Source organism: Mus musculus, chromosome 7 (genome assembly GCF_000001635.26).
Source record: "Mus musculus strain C57BL/6J chromosome 7, GRCm38.p6 C57BL/6J".
Taxonomy (NCBI): domain Eukaryota; kingdom Metazoa; phylum Chordata; class Mammalia; order Rodentia; family Muridae; genus Mus; species Mus musculus.
The window spans coordinates 115,952,632-115,970,162 of record NC_000073.6 but is presented as its reverse complement, the minus strand read 5'-3'; the positions used below and the strand labels follow the sequence as shown (position 1 = coordinate 115,970,162).

The following is a 17,531-nucleotide window of genomic DNA, read 5'->3' as shown; positions in this document are numbered from 1 at the left end:
AGGGGACATTAACTATGGTGGTACAATAGCTAAAGTTGCCACCAAGCCTGACAACCTAACTTCCATTTGTGGAACCAGCTCCTGCAAGCTGTCCTTTGACCATCACCAGCACATGCTAGTGTGTTTGTGCATGCACATGCACACACACGTACACATGCATGCACATAGGTGTATACATGGTAAAAAGAGAAGAAAGAGAACTTGATGGAGGAGGTAGGTTTGCATGTGACATCTGGAGGTGGAGAGGACTCCATCTCAGTGGCTAAGCCTAATGAAAGGAATGTACAACTTATTCTGAGGCCAGAGTTGTAAAAATTTTGAATTTAGTAAAGATTGTAGGGTTATGATGAGGAATTCGGGGGAACCATGCCAATGTTGAGCCTAATAGTGACATGCTTACCTCTGAGTTTAAGAAAAATCCCTGGAAGATTGTGGATGGAGTAAGCAGTCATCTGTGAAGAAGAAAAGTTGACGTTTCAGGTATCAGGTTAGATAGAAATTAAGGTGAGAGGCCAGAAGGGGTTACTCGGGCTGGTGAAAGGGAAAGGTAGAGGGTTAATAACCTGAGAAGCAGTTTGCAAATTACCAGTGACAACACACATTCTTACTAGGAAAAGAGATAATTACAGACTATTTTTGTTCCTGGTGACCAGTTATTTAGTCAGGATCATTTTATTTGTTAAATTTATCATTTATTATTTTTTGGTACTTAGGGTTTATCTTGGGGCCGGGGCCACACAGGCAGGCACTTAACTGCTGAGCTCCACATGTAGCCCTCAGGAACAGTTTTCATGGCCAGGTTTAAATATCCAGTTCCAATAGCAGCTGTTTCTTTTGGTCATTATCAGTGGCCAGGTATGTGGTGCAGCCTCTGAGTTTAAGTCATACCGTTGGAGGTGTGTCTGTCTGTGTCCTGAGAGCAGCATGCCTGTGGCCCCGCAGCCCACGTGAGAATGAGTGTGAAGGTCTGTGCTGCAGGATGTTAAATGTTTCCAGTGTAGAACTGCCTATATTCAAATTATTGTCATCCTGTCTTCCTAAGTCATTTGCAACACTCCTGCTCCAACAAATCTCATTTTTAAAAATATGGTGTATAAATTCGGGTAGTCTGGGAAACAGTAAGTTACCTGCACGATTAGCTTTTAGCAGAGAGGAAAAAGCATCCTCTTTGGACCACTATAAATCAAGTTACTCTGTGTGTACCGAAGTCTTCCTTGGTCTAATTACATAGATAAGCCCAGATAACCAGTCTATTGTATTGAAGTCATCCAAGAACACAAGAGCAGAAAAATACTGTGCTTCTTGGCATTAAAGAAAAAATACCAAATATTTTTATTGATATTTCATAGTTATATATTTCAACGAAAATTTGTTTTTTTTTTTCATTTAAAAAAATCTCGTTTGCCAGGAAGAATATATGAAATTATCAAATTTGGGTCTTCTCTTTTTTTATTGGCTGCTAAGGCTGCATTGAATGTGATGTTTTACTGGGGCTTTTGGGATCACAGCTGTGGATACTGCCTAGCCTCCTCTATGTTCTGCCTTTGACATCATTTGCTGGCACTTGTAGGTTTCTTATTCTTTTTATATTACTTTGCAAAGATCTTTCTCCCCACTTCTTCCCAGCATCCTCTCTTGAATGTCTCTAGGCGTTCCACAGAGTGGTGATTAGTCTCTGGTTTTTAAAATTGTGTTTTTGTTTTTATCTCCCTCCCGTCTTTAGTACCTATTTCCCCTACAAGCTCTTGTAAATTTTCCTGATTACGCTTGGTCTGGGAACAGTACTATCAGACACAGTCAGCATACCCAGACTGTGCAGCCGCACCAGCGTTACTGAGTCTCACTTCCTAAGCTGGCAGGGTAGTGCTTCCAGGACTTCATCCTTTGGTGCAGTCGGTCTCTCCCCTCCTCTCGGGGTGTCTGTCACAGTGTGTGTGCTTTGCTAGGCTTGCTGTCCTGATACCACGCGATTGTTGCTCTGCGTGTGGATTCTCTGCTTTGCTTGGGAAGTAGGTTTTCAGACTTTAGTCACTTTCTCTACTTATAAACAGTACTTTGGTTTCCTTGTATTTTATATGTTTGGAATTGAGCAGGGAAAGATTTCATATCAGAAGTCAATTTTTACTTGGTTTGTGATGTCCTTAGTCTGCCAGGAATTTTTTAAAACAATTTTGGGGCAGGGGTTCTCTGTGTAGCTGTGGCTATTCCGGAACTCATTCTGTAGACAAGACCTCAAATGAAGAGATCCACCTGGCTCTGTAATTAAAGACACGTGCCACTACTGCCTGATGCATGTCAGTGGTTTTATTACAGTAATTCTTTCCCAAAAGAGATTACCCAGTTTAGGTATTTATGTGCTAGTAACCTTTTAGCTCTTTGTAAAAGACAATATAGATAAACTATAAAACCATTAATTTAATATCATCCCTTTATTTCCTTTCTTCTTCTTTGTGTGTGTGACGAAATTTCACTGTGCCCTGTCATTCAGGCCAGCCTGGAACTCACAGAGACCTGCCTGCCTCTGCCTCCTGAGTGCTGCAGTTAAGTTCTGCCTCCTGAGTGCTGCAGTTAAGTATGCACCATAACTGGCTCATCTCATTCTTAAGTCGTTGTTGCTAATACACTATGTTTGCTTCTTTTCAAACTCTGCAGACTGCACATTGTCACCCTAGTTTCCTGTTTCACATTCATTATAACACAGTTTCTTATCATAGTAACTGCTGAAAATCCAGTCTTGCAAAGAGGAGTCGTAGTCATGAACACAGAGTGATGTAATACTGACTCTGAAGCAATCCATTTGTAACTGGCTGCTGATCAAAAGATGTTGTGTACTGCTGTTTTTCTTGCGGAGTTAAAATATCATATTGCAGAGAGATGTGAATTCTCTATCATGAGTGGCTGTATTTGCTTGCTTTGATACTTGGTTTGCAAGCTACTGCTTTATGCACATCTCGTACCTACCATGACAACATGCTTTCCTGGCACACGTCATTTAGAAGATGATGGTTTTGTTGTCCTTAGGCAAGCATTTGGTTCACAGAAGTTGGGACAAAAAAAGACCACATGTGCAATCTGCAGTTCTGAAAATGAGACATTTTGCAGTATGATGCTTTGCTGAGTTCCGATTTCCCTTGCTTGCTTTCCCCCTGAATGTATTCTGACGATGGTGAGACACTCATAATAGGTTTTTCAGAGGCACAGTTCAGAACCTTAATCTTCTCCCTTTTGTCTTTAATGTAAGGAACTCATTTTAGACAGCTGTTCTGAGAAAAACAGAGTGATGGAGAAGCCATGGTTGTCTGGGAAGGTTATTTTGGAACCTGGTTAAGTTCCTGTGTTTTTAGGTTTTAGTAGCTTAGTCTTTCTCCCTTAAGGTAGCTCTTTCAGGTGGAGGCCATCAGATGTCCCTTCCCAAGCTTGGCTGAGTCACCTTTTACTGGTTCACCTCTATAGTGCACTGACTACACCAGGAATTCAGTGGGTGAATGTCTGGACAACATCTGCTCTGTGGCCACTGTCCTCATGGGTCACACTATCTGCAGAGTTCACCTGTAACAATAACAATTCTATAAGAACAGCTAACCCTGGCCATATAAGGTCTCTGTTGGAGAAAGATTTATACAGTGCAATTCTGTTTTGAGTTGGCAAGAATTTTTCTTGCTTAAAAAATTGGTTTAAGCCTCCCTAGAGTGTTAAGTGCTAAGTCAATATTTTGCTAATTATGCAGAAGGAGCACCAGATGGCCTGTGAGGGCGACACTCTATGGGTGGGAACCCACTTCGTGGTTCTGTAGCCACCACCCTCCATAGCAACACATCCATATGCTGCTGCCATTTGGGGATGACAGCCAGCAGCATGGTATTTAAAAGCAAAGATGCTCCTAGCCCAGAGAAAGCTCAGGGTGCTTTGTAAATAACCCGCAGCCCTTTCTTCCTACTCTGCTTCCTTTTTTTCTGGACAACGGTCCTGGATTTTTAGCTTGCTTTTTATTCAGTGAAGATTCCCACTAAGATAAAAACCCAGGAGTTTCCTTATTTTTTTCCTGCAGTCAGTCTGCAAGAGGATTGTTCACTGTTTTTCACTGCTACCTGCTCTTCTGATCACTTTCCCTATTTTAAAAAATAGGGGATAAAAAAATCAGTTCTCTACTGGTTGTCTCTGTAATGGACTCTATTTGCAGCAGACTTCAAGACACCACCAGCACACCACAAGAGCTGCCACACACATAAGTTTAGATATTTCAGATATTTCATCGAAAGCAAAAGCTAGGATGTTAATAATCACATTTTACCACAGAACATGGCTGGTTAAAAATGTACTTTGATTATATAATATTTCTACTTATAAAATTGTGCTAACTAAATTGAACTTTGTGGCTTAATCAAATGCTTATTGAAGGCTGTATACTAAGGTTCTTTATAAAAGGAAAGACAGGAAACAACTTTCTCAGTAGTTCCTAGTGAAGGGAGCTAGAAGGAGAGGACATAAGCGAAGAACAGTGACACACGAGTCACAGTGAAACTCAGCATTTTCAATACTGAAAAATTAATTAATCAAACAGTAGAGAGTCTGACATGAGGTAGAACAGAAAAAATTCAGGAACTTACTATCACTGTAGGCCAAAACTTGGTCACTCAGTATCTGTGAAAATAAAAAAAAAAATCAAGATAAAACCATTGATGCTGGCTTGGTCAGAAACATAGCTTTTATGTAGATTGTCACAAGCAAGTAAATAACTGGAGCCCTTGTAGGCTAACTGTTAACCCAGGAGTCTCTAGTCTATGAAGATTGGAAGGTGTTGCACCACCACCCATCTGCTGCTGAAGTCCCAGCTTCAGAATTTCAGAGGGGCAGTGTTCATCTCTTCCAAGTGTAATTCACTCCTGTTCTGATGGGACTCCGATTGACGACTCGCACATCATTTATGACTGTATACAACTGAGGCCTGTAGATGACTGTAGCTTCAAAGACAGATATGAGATCAACTGAAATGAGATACTCTTAGATCCATGACAAAGTCAGGCTCCAGAGTGCTCATGGAACGTGGCCAAAGTTATAATAGCCACAGCACTGCTACATTCATTGAGTCTCAAGAAAGGGAGTGAAGCTGAAGATATCTGATTCAACCTACCTTATAGCAACTGTTTTACTTCTGCATAAATTATGAAACCTCATCACATCCCCAAGGTATGAATGCCAGAAAAATGGGCAAAATCAACTGAAAGAAAGAATCATTTATTGCTCAAGTATGCCTAGGTGAAGAGAAATGGAATCTATTAATAATCTCATACTGGGTGTGTATGCTCTGTGGGCCTGTTTGGGCCCAGGCACAGCTTGTTCTCCTTCTGTGTATGTGAGTTTGTGATGTTTACTCTGGTGCTCATTAGCACAAGGCTAAAAAGTCTCTAATCTTTGCTCTCTTTAACAGCATTTAGTACTGTATTTTTAAAAAGATATGCTATCTTAAAGACACTCCCATTATAGTGAGACCATCCTGCCAGGACCATGGTTCTCCTAACTTTGTTTTTAGGCTTTGTCAATTGTGTTCCCTCCAGGGCATCTCAGAGATGTTGCTGCCTAATATGCCAATTGTGCCTAGGTTAGTGTGTGTTAAAAATAAGGCTTGGCTGAGCAAACTTCCAAGAGTTAGATTTTATTATATGTCAAGGTCTGTGAGGAATTCTATGAAATTAAATTCCCAAATAAACTTACTTATTTGAAAAGTTCATACATATATAGTAAAAATTTATAAAGCTACAAAAGGTATATGGTTTAAAAGTAGATCAGTGATTTCCTTCAAGCCCCTCAGGTCCTAAGTCCCCTTCCCCAAAGCCATGGCTGTCACTGTTTTCTTGTCAACCTACCAGAGAATGTCCTGTAGAGTGTCTGCATCCCCTTAGTATAAACATCCCTGTGTCAAACCTATTTTTTGTTTGTTGTTTTTGAAGATTTCACAATGTCTTCAGAATGCTTTTGTATCAGAAATATAATTTTCTCATTCTTTTACATGTTACAATATGTTCAAATATATGTGTATACTAGAACTAATTTAACTCCTATTAATGGATGCTTACTGGCTCTAGTATATTGGTACTAACAATATTGTAGTGAATATCCCTGTATAATGTGTGATTATGCACAAATGATGTCTGAGATATTTCTTGATGTTGAATTGTGGGCTAAAGGTTATATAAAAATTGTTATCTATCTATCTATCTATCTATCTATCTATCTATCTATCTATCTATCTATCTATCTATCTATCTGGAGCATTATATGACCAGGGCTGGCCTTGAACTCACTATGTAGCTGAGGTTGGCCTTAATCTCTTTACCCTTGTGCCTCAACTTTCCAAGTGTGGGCTTCAGTATGCATCACTATGCCTGGCCCACAATTGAAATTTTAAATGAATGTAATCATTTTTTTTTCATAGCTGGCCTGTCAGTTTCTAATACTAACATTACTGTTTTGTGTACCTCTCTCTATATGTAATATATTTTATAGTACAAATGTTAAAAACTGCCTGACCTCTAAATATAAGACAAACAACCTAATTGAAAATAAAAATATAAACCCAAACAATGAGTTCTGTTTTCATTTGTGGTAAATGGTATGAAGAGACAGGCATTGACAGTAATGTTTTTGAGCCAAGTCTCATGTATTGCAGGCTGTTGCAGGCCCGCTTTGACTATTGGCCCTTTTTCTCTATCTCTCAAGACCCCGGAATTCAGGAGCATGTTACCACACTTGGCTTTAAAAAAATGCCTTTTCTCCTGGGGCGAATGTCTATAGCTGCTGCCTAGGTTAACAGGCCCAGTGTTTCCAGCACCGTAGAAGCCCCACCCCCATCCAAAGATAAAGCCCACACTGCTTTTCTTTTGAGGTAATAGAGTCTTTTAGTTTCTTTGTGGTCTCATCTCAGAACGGGCTTGCCTAAACAAGACAGTTTTGCTTTGCTTATTTTCTGTACTCGAATATAAATAGAATTGTAGATTTACTGTCTCTTTTCTGTCCAGATCCTTTCAATCCACACTGTAAGATTCATTCTGGTTCTTCTCTGTGATGACGATAATAATATGCTTTTTCATAATTGCATAGTATTTCATTGAGTACTACTGACCAGAGTTTACCCAGTTTTCTGTTGGCAAATGTTTCCAGTTTGGGGCTCATATGAACAGCTCTGTGAGAGGCTCTCTCTCCCATGTGCACAGACGGGATGCACCTTTGCTGGGGAAGTCTGTGGAGTGGCTGAGCTGTGTTTTCTCCTTAGACACAAGTCCTTCCTTACTCCTGCTGATGGCACACAGGGCTCCTGTGGTCAGCTTCTGTCCCCTTTGTTGCTGTTATTAGTTGTGGCTGCAGCATTCTGGGACCATGGTGGAACATCTTCTAATGGTTTTAACTTGTAGTTCTCTAAGTATGACTACATTTTAGTACCTTTTAAAAGTACTCCATTTAGACTCCTTTGTGACTTCTACTTTTGTTTAAACCACTTATGTTTTATTCCGTCATTTGCCTCACCTTACTGACTTGTGGGATCCCCTAGTGTGCTCCAGAGGAAAGCTAGTTCTTGTTGGTTGTTTCCCAACAGCCATGGAGACTGTGATGACAGCAGGGGCAGGTGGCCTTCAGGTGGTCACCTTGAGAGGCAGAGTGCAGGAGTGTTGGCTGGGAGGCTGGGAAGATGGAAGAGCTCCAGCTGGGTCACTGGTGCCTTCCTGAAGGAAAAGCCTAGAACACTTGCTTTGTAGTGACTGAGATTTCCCTTCAGGGGCATTTATACCCCTGGCTGCTGCAGAGCCAGTGCTGGGATAACAATCCAGTCACCTTTGGAGAAGGTCCTGAAAAGGGAGACAAGTGTCCAGCCAGGTGATAGGAAACATGCTGAGAGCTCATGGCCCCCACTGCACTCTGCTCAGGAACCCTGATAACTGGATACCCGTCATTCATTTCCCTAGAAAAATGCAGCATTTTGAATAATTTTACGGGGAGAGTACAATCTTGAAACACTTCCACGAAATACCTGAAATGCACTGTATTTTCATTTAAGACTCTGGGCTACTGTCCCACTTTGAAAGTTTAGACGCACAGAGCATTGGAATGGAATTGGGAGTGTGAGGGTTAGGTCAGGTCTTATTGCAGTTTTACAAAAAGATGTCCAGTGGGACCCCTGCCTTTCCTCATTGCTTAATGGTGCCCACAATGCTAAGCAACAGTGCAGCCCTGACAGGAGTCTCTGCTGCCTGTCTTCCTGTGGGTGGGTCTTTACTCCCTAAGTCTGGCTGCCTTGCCTAGCAAGCCTGTGCATGCACTCTCTGTCTGTCTGTCTGTCTCTGAGTGTGTGTGTGTGTGTGTGTGTGTGTGCACTCAACTTAAGAACTATACATATACATGCTTAGACTATTGAAACTAATTGGCATTGCATTGAAACTATAAGTTAGTTTGGGGAGATGGACTCTTATAGGATTTTGAATCTTCCAATCCACAATACAGTATTGGTCCCATTGCCAGCCTTCAGACTTGTTCTCAAAAATTTTACAGTTGATTACATGGAAGTTTTGAATGTCTTTCACTATACATTTTACTTAGGTGTTTGATGTCTGTATTGGTGTTTATATAATGTAATTTTGAAATAGTTTCATAAATATTGTTTGGGATTATGCATAGAAATGTACATTTTTTGGTACAGTGCTCTGGCACAAACAAACTTGCTAGATTTACATGTAACCCTTCCTCTGTGGGCTTTTCTATTTTATATGTTACGTTCTCACTGCTGTGATGGGGTTCCTGGCAGGAGCAGGGTTGAGGGAAGGTCTGCTTTGGTTTGAGGGCATAATGCACTCTGTGGGAAGCCATGGCAGTGGGACTGTGAGGGACTGTGCCTTTATGTTGGCAGTCAGGAAGAGAGATAGGGAAATGCTGCTATGCAGCGCATTTGTTCCTTTTGATTCACCTTAGCTCATCCGATGGTGCTATCAGCATTCAGGGTGGATTTGTCCCCCTCACCCAAACCAGTCTGGGAACTTGCTCCCAGACAGCAGAGGCGTGTCCTCTAGGAGCTGGAAATCCTGTCAAGTTGACTGGCAGGATTAACTGCCCGTGTACAGCCATCTGCATACAGTGCTGGTCTGGTGTCTTCTGTCCAGGGATTGCATTATCTGTTGATGCTTCTGTCAGTCCCTGAACTTTACATTTATCTTGTCTTGTCTTGCTGTATTGTTCACTGCCATACTGAGAACAGAAGAGGTGACAGTGATTATTCTTCTCACACTTGCTATCTTGAAGGAAATGCTTTCAGTATTTCCAATAGTTTAGCCATTGAAATAAATGGTGTGGTGGCCATTGTTAAGTTGGGTGCACCACTCTAAATCAGTCAGTTGGTTCAAATTTGTTGATAATACTGGCTAGGTCTTTTTTTTTTATTTAATTTTATTTAGTCATTATACTTTTTGTTTTGATTTGTTTTGTTTTTTGAGATAGGGACACAGGATTTCTCTGTGCAGCTCTGGCTCTCCCAGAACTCACTTTGTAGACCAGGCTGTCCTCAACTCAGAGATCCACCTGCCTCTGCCTCCTAGTCCTGTGATTAATGGTGTGTGCCACCACTGCCTGGCTTAGTCCCTGTATTTTAAGAGCTATCGATAGAAGTATTTAATGTATAAAATTATCTGGGCATATAGATTAAATTTTAATTGTGTGTGTGTGTGTGTGAATGGATTTGTGTACATACGGGTACATGAACATCATAGTGTACACATGGAGATCAGAGGACAATTTGTAGGACTCTGTTCTCTCTTTCTACCTGGACTAGGGATTGAGTGAAGGTCACTTGCCTATGTGGTGAATGTCCTTATCTATTGAGCCATCTCAACAGAGTCCCCTGTTTTAATTAAAAAACTTAAGAGAAGTTTTGAAAAATCTTCACTCTGCTTATGAGTTTGTTTATTTTTCTTTATATTTCTACTAAATTTAACTAAATATTTTTGTTCTATGAGTTCAAGTTCATACAAACAGCCATGCTCTGTTCTGTTGGTAAATTGCTTTTTTACTGATACTGTCATGATTATTACTAGTCCTTTTCTCTAATGGTTTTCTACTTTCAGCCTCCCTTGTCTGATGTTATTAGTGTTTTCTTTTGACTAGTATGTGTGTGCTACTTTGAAAAGTCATTTACTTTTGCATTAGAAATGCCTTTTGTAAGTTACACAGAATGACATATTTTTTATTGTAGTGCTTACTTTCTGGGTATCTTGGGCTCCACACTCCAGCTCGCTGAGCTCTGTGCTCAAATGGTTTTATGTGTCTTCTCATTAGCTGCTTGTCTGAAACACTGTTCACGCACCTCATTGTGTCCTGTTTGCCTCCCTGTAAGGAGGTAAACTCAGTGACAGGAGACTTCTGCCTGACTTGTTTATGATCAAATAAGTGGGTAAGCATTTAAAAACTGTGTCAAAATTATCAACAGTTTCTTTAAATTTCTTTCTTTAACTATCTGTTTTGATATTTCCACAGACATTAATGCACAGAAAGATCCTTAGGCATAAAATCTGTTCAGTCTGAACTTTCCTGAATTCATATGATCAGGGGACAGCTCTGAGTTCCCTCGTATGTTAGGAAACCAGTGTTGCATAGGACCCGGTCTGGGGAAGCCCTGGCCTAAATGGTATTATTAAGGTATTGCGAGGGTGTCACGGCTTAGCCTGTGGAGTCCAGTGAGTTGGGAAGCAGAAAAGCCAATTCTGCTCCCCTATTTATGTAATCATTTTTTTTTGAATACAGTCAGCCCTTTCCTTTACAGAGCCTCCATGGCTACTCATGGGTCTCCAGGGAAGGTTGGCTGTATGTGATGGGATCTCTGTGAGTCATAGAATTGCCCTTGCTTACTGACTGGAATCTTATAGAAAGAAAGTTTGGTCACAATAAGTGCCAAAAATTTGTTAAAACCTCACTATTTTGTAGGTTATTTTATGGTAGATGATCTTATTTAATAGCCTTAAAACTCTTACTGATGTAGATTATTTTTATATTACAGAGAATGCTAAGGAGAATGATACCAGTTTAAAGAGCTTCAACATTGTGAAGTGAACTTAAATATTTGAACATAACAGTGACAGTTGCTACCACTTGTCTAGTTCTGTTCTATGCTAGAAACTATACTGATGTCTCTCCTTCTACATAATCTCAGTGCCAACTACATAAGACAGGGCTATGTTGTGCCACTCACAGATGAGGAAGCAAAGTTACTCACGAAGGAAAAAGTAGGCAAACCTGTCCATTCTGCGTCTTTGAGGAACATTGCTGATCTGAGAGAAGTTCAGTAATTCTGTTCATGAAGCCAAAACTTCCCTGGACACAAGAGAGGCAGTGCAGCATGCACATTTCTGTTGTGGCTGTCCAGGGCTCCAGATGAAAGCTATAACAAGCATTCAGGGCTGTTTCTAGAGGCTGGGCTTTTGAATATAGGAAATAGAACTCATATTACTAGTTAAAGAGATGTACTACATGTTAATATAGTCTAGAAAAAAGTCCTGAATGCTGGCAGAATTGTGAACTTTGCAAATGTAAACTCCATAAAGAGCTCCATACTTTTGAATGGCTTTATTTAGCAACATGAAAATTTAAAAAAAAACTACAAAACTAGAAAGAGAAGAGTAAACTTTACCCCTTTCCAAGCCAGCAGAGCCTTAGCTAACAGCTCAATAGTTTTTAGTCTCTTCTTTAAGCATAGGATTGATTTTTAAAATTATTTTATTCTTCTCTCATTTAATGTATCCTAACTGGGATTCCCTCCCTCTTATCCTCCTACCCCCTCCCCACCACCTTACCTCTCAGGCAATTCCACTCCTCCTTTATTTCTCTTCAGAAAAGAGCAGACCTCCTAGGGATATCAGGGAAACATGGTGTAAGAAGTTAAAATAAGAGGAGATACATACTCTCATGTCAAGTCTGGGTGAGGCAATCCATTAGGAGGAAAGGTTCCCCAAACCAGGTAAAAGAGTCAGAAACTGACCGCATTCCCATTGTTAGGAGTCCCATAAGAACTACAGAAAAATAAAGCTACAGAACATATATGTAGAGGATGCATACCGGCTCCCTGATTGTAAGCCTTTGTGAGCCTCTATGAACCCTAGTTGGTTTGGACCACGTTCTTGTGGTTTCCTTGACTCCCCTGGCCCCTACAATACTTTCTCCTGATCTTCTGCTTGGCTCCATGAACTCTACTTAACGTTTGGCTGTGGGTTTGTGCATATGCTTCTGTCAGTTGCTGGATGGAGACTCTCTGATGACAGTCATGCTAGGCTCTGGTCTACTAGTATAGCAGAATATTATTAGAAATAATTCCATTGCTTTTTTTGTTTTTCAGTTGTGTTTGGTTCTATCCTAGGTCTCAGGGCTAACCAGGCTCTGGTCCCTGGCCATCCAGGTATTGTCAGGTGTGGGTCTCAAGTTGGACTAGTCATTGGTTGGTCATTCCCACAAGTTCTATGCCACCTTTACCTCAGCACATATTGCAGGCAGGACAAATTTTAGGTTGAAGGTTTTATGGCTGGGTTGGTGTCACAGTCATACCACTGTAAGCCTTGCCTGGCTATAGAAGATGGCTGGTTCAGGCTCTGTATCCCTCATTTCTAAGCTTCTTTGCTAGAGTCACTCTCTTAGATTCCAGGGAATTTCCATAGGATTGATTTTTTTTAAAGTCATGCAAATATAATCTGTATCTCTACTTTTGCTGTGTTCTGATACTAGTATATTGTGTTATCACCTAGGGTTCTAAATAAAAATTTTAATAACTACAAAACTACATAATTTTATGCATGGTGAGTAGACTAAGTTTACTTAAAATGTGATGACTTTGGGATACAGGTAGCTTCATATTCCTCTTGTTGCTGGTTCATCTCTTTTTCTTCTGCATTTTAAATCAGAGTAATCGTGCTCATGTCAAAACAGACTTTCTGGAAACATGGTTTTCAAATTTCCTTCAACCTTTTTATAAAGGCTTAATCATTTATAATGTAAGTAGATAAATGTATAATGTAGGTGTCTCACATATTTATATACATACATAAGCATTGAATTTACTTAATAAGGTAAATTTATTCGTTTCATAGCACTATTTCAACCTATCATTTATCATTTCCAGTGTCATTTTGGAGCTTATAATTTGTTCTAAAAATAACTGTGCTTGAGTCTTAATTTAATCTTTACCCAATTTTTAATTTATTTAAAAATAAAAATGGCCTTTTTTCTTCTGAGCCTATGAGAAATGAGTACCTATGCATGTACATAATTTGGGCAACCTGGGAAGAGATAGAAGAAGAGCAGCAGCAGTTACTTATGCTCCCACACTTACCAAACCTCCCCCTGAATCTCCCTTTCATTTATGCATGCATTCCATACTCAGGGTTAGTTCCCTGTGCATCATTCTTTTATTAATGTGCACTTGTGCACACATGATAGTTTGTTTTTGTGTTTATGGAACACGTTATGACTTCTTCAACCTCCTTTCTTTAGATATCTATGGCTTTCTTCCTTGACATAAGTATATATAAGGTCTGCACTCTGTTCTGAGGTTTGCTCTTACTCATGTCTCGCCAGACCTTTGCTGGCTCCCAGACATTTTCTGTCAGGAGCATTATACATGCCTCTTTACCTTCTACTCCAGTACTTTACTTAGGAAAGAGACAAACGAGAGTTTTGTAACAAAGGTCATCCATCGCCATTTAAAATGTATTTTACTCAGGATCTTTTACTTTTTACATCTTCCCATATGCATATTTTTGTCATCAATGCTATGTACAGTGAATGCTATGTACAGTGGATGCTATGCACAGTGAATGCTATGTGTAGTCAGCCATCTTCCAGAAGGCACGACTTTTCTCACCAGTCAACAGGAGCATCCAGTCGTCCTTATGCTCATGAATGTCACATTTTGAACATTAATGTGATGTTGGACACTTTGTAAAGCTTCCTTACTTTTCTCTTTTGTCATTTGTAAGTACTTACATCAGTAACATATATTTTTTTTCATTTTAAATGACTTTTGGAGCTTTTATTGTTCCTCTTTGTCACACTGTTCCAAACATACTTATTAAAGATTTTATGGTTTGTTCCTTCATTGTAGTTATACAGAAATTAAAAACTAAAGTTATAATTTGTATTAATATTCATTTGACCATTTTTATTTTAATATCATGTTTATAAAGATCACTAAGATACTAATAGTCACCTAGATTTTCTGATAGATTACTCATGGTTCTCCTTTTTACATTACAAAAAAGCCACTTAAAATTTATTTTAATTGACATGTGAGATAGGAATTCAATATTGTTGTTTTTTCCCTTAAATGACTACATTTCTCAGGACCAGTTATTGAATAGTGTCAGTATGCTAAATTCTTCTACAGAGTCATCTTTTAAAAGATATTCTTGTTCATTGGTCCGTTGGTGGATTTCTGCACTGGAACACCTTCTTCACTTGTACTTCAGTGATATTTGTACTAGAGGTTTTAAACCCAAGGCTCATGTGTTTCATTATGTTCTTGGGAAGATATTAAACTTCATTTGTAAAAAATCACCTAGGATTTAAGTCATTTATTGGAGCACAATTATAATATCCTTGACCAAAGCATAATTTTCTTTAGTTTCTTTAAGTTTTCATGTAATGTACATAATATATATGTTTTAAGATTTTTATTCTAGTTTTTTTGTTTGTTTGTTTGTGTTTAAGAATGACCAGGGGATGGAGATCTAGTTCAGTGGTAGAGTGCTTGTTTGGCATGTATCAGGTTCTGGGTTTATCCCACAGTTACTCTGAAATGGAAGTCCACGAAAGGGCTTGGATGGGCTGATATGTGTGCTTGATATAGTGTCTGCCTTTGAAGAATTATGGGAGCTGAAAAGCAAGGTTGGGGTCAGCAGACACAGGTGGCAGCATTTAGAATCTCTTAAAAGGAGTTCTTGGCATAAGAACCAATAGGCTTTGAAGGGGCTGGCTGGGGTCTCAGATGCTAAGCTGCTCCATTTATGGCACAGGAAGAGATCATGAGGTTTGAAATGAGACTTGGTTGAGCTTCAGTGCTGACTGTGGAACCTGCTGAGAAATTGATATTTTGTCTCGCAGATATCTCAGGTTTCTTATGTATACAGTGGAATAGCCATCCCTTCTTACAGATGATTGTGGAAATTCGCTTGAAAATTGGACATCAGCTGTATTGTGTATGAGTGATAGAATTTGCTTTGTAGTATTTATCTTCCTTTCTTTATAAAACATATTTGTTTATCTATCATACGTGCTATCTCTCTCTCTCTCTCTGTTTAGTTTAGAGGACACTTTGTGGTAGTCAGTTATCTCTTTCCACTGTGTGGATTCCAAGGACTGAACTTGGGTCTACAGGCTTAAAGCAATAGCCTTTACTCACTGATCCATCTTGCTAGTCCTAGTTGTCTTCGTTTCTTACCATCTGTTCCACAAAATTCACAGAATGAGGGGGATGACATTAGATTCAGGGCTGGGATGTTGGAGGGCTTAGTTATCTCCATCCTTTCAAGTAAAAACGAGGAGTTTTTGTCCCATTTTTGGCCTGAGCATAGTAACATCAGAAATATGATTATGTACACACACACACACACACACACACACACACACACATGTAGGGGCACATGTGCACACACATATGCACAGATATGCTACTTACTGTTTCATCAAATCTTGTTTTGAGAGGGAGTCAGCAAGAGAATGTGAAATAAGAAAAACTTTTGGACAGAAAAAAAATTGATAGTTGTTTGGGGATGGAAATGGAGATGGGTAGGCGTTAGCACTGAATGTGTTTAACCTCAAGCTCTTCCAGCTTCCATTTGAACTAAGCACAGAAGTAAAGAACTGAAACTTGTTGCTGACCACCCCACTTTACAGATGAAGCACAGGAGGCATTCTTTCCCCCCTTGGAATGGATATAGCCTAGTAATTGCAAACTCAGGCTTAGCATGCAAGCTCTGCCACCCGTCTGTTGCCAAACCTTCTTTGAGCTATGTGTTTGTTCCCTTGACCATAGTTTCCACCTCAGAGGTAGGGAAATTCTTCTGAGATGCCAGGACAGATTTCATCTGTACTTCACTGTGAGACCCTTGAGATGTTCTGAAAATATAAATAGATCTCTTCATGCTGCTTGTTGCTGTTTTTGAGAGTGGGTAAAGACCTGTTTAGGTTGGGGAGGACTCACTCAGTGTTCAGCTGATCTTTCCGTTGGGTCTGCACATTGCTGCCCTGACAGCCTCAATGGGAGCCTCAGCTCTGGGGTCCTGTTATCCTTAAGTCACTCTTTTAAAAAAAGTATTGGCTAAGGGACTGAGGAAGTGGCTCCGTAGGTAAAGTGATTGCTGAGCAAGTACGAGGACCTGAGTTCAGCTCCTTAGCACCGATGTGAAAAAGAGGCATGTCACCACATACAGATCTCAGATCTGGGAGGCAGAAGCATGTCTACACTGATTAGCCATTTCTAGACTAACCATTGAGCTTCATGTTCAATGAGAGGCCCTGTTTGAAATTACAAGGTAGAAAACAAGAGAGAAGATATCCACCTTTGACTTCTGATCCCTGCACAGATGCTTAGGCACATACAAGTAGGTGGCTATACCAGCCATCATCTCTTCTGTATAATATGTGACTTGGACACATTTTAGCTGAGTTTCAGGATAAGGGCAGAGAAAAAAATGTATGTGAATACTGTGCCCTAGGCAGGAGTCAGGTTCTCATCTCCAACTGTCACAAAAGCTGGGAGAGGACCCCAATATTCTCATTCTAGAATATACATTCTTTATCACAGAACACGAGGCCATGCAGTTTCCATTCTGCTTTCTTTACTGGATGTTTCTACACTGCTGAGGCAACTTCTTCATCTGTTGAGCACCTTGACATCACCAGTTCAACTCGGGTTACTTGTGCTTCTCCAGGCCTTAGCATGGTGCCCAGCAGAGAAAGCATTCACAGCCCAAGGCGTAACTATGATACACTCAGGAAATTTGGTTTTTAATTACCCAAGTTACCAAATCCTTATTTTTTTAAATGATCTCTCCTCTTTTAAATTTCTGCCATGAATTTAGAAATACTTACAACATACAAAGTGCTACATCGTGCTGCACAGCAAGTTCAGCGCACACTGGCCCTCTGCACTCATGTAAGTTGTTCTGGTTGGTGTCCAGTTGATAATGCAGCTGTTATTTTTATAACCATCCTAAGTACATATTTGCACAACAGGCGGTGTCAACTCATCTTGGTGTTATTTGCCTGATACTTTCAATTACCAAGCTCCATTACCCAAGTCATTATTTGTGGTTAAGAGGGAGTGGTTCTGAGAGCGGCAACAAGAAGTTTCTTAAAATGAGGATCAAATTGACCCTTTTAAGATGTCTTTAAATATATCTTGGCTTAACTGGCTTGGTGCACAGAGCAGCCCGGCTTACTTGCTTTTACCAGTGTGTTGTTTAGAAAACAGTAAGCTGAATGAAACTTGTCTGGGCTTCTTAGTATCTGGT

The 17,531-nt window shown here is 40.0% G+C and overlaps 1 protein-coding gene across 41 annotated transcripts in view; it reads left to right on the top strand.

The window, feature by feature from the left end:
• The window catches only part of Sox6 (SRY (sex determining region Y)-box 6), a 569,905-nt gene that overhangs the window by 70,614 nt on the left and 481,760 nt on the right, over positions 1 to 17,531 (top strand). For 9 of the 41 annotated variants that reach the window (XM_011241709.3, XM_011241707.3, XM_030242300.1 and 6 more), the window contains exon 1: positions 14,042 to 17,173. The exons of 31 other annotated variants lie outside the window; for them this stretch is intronic. The gene's annotated coding sequence lies outside the window, so the exon portion shown is untranslated. Of the gene's footprint in view, positions 1 to 14,041; positions 17,174 to 17,531 lie in introns of those variants that run through there. One more of the 41 variants, XM_006507496.4, reaches the window with a different exon arrangement.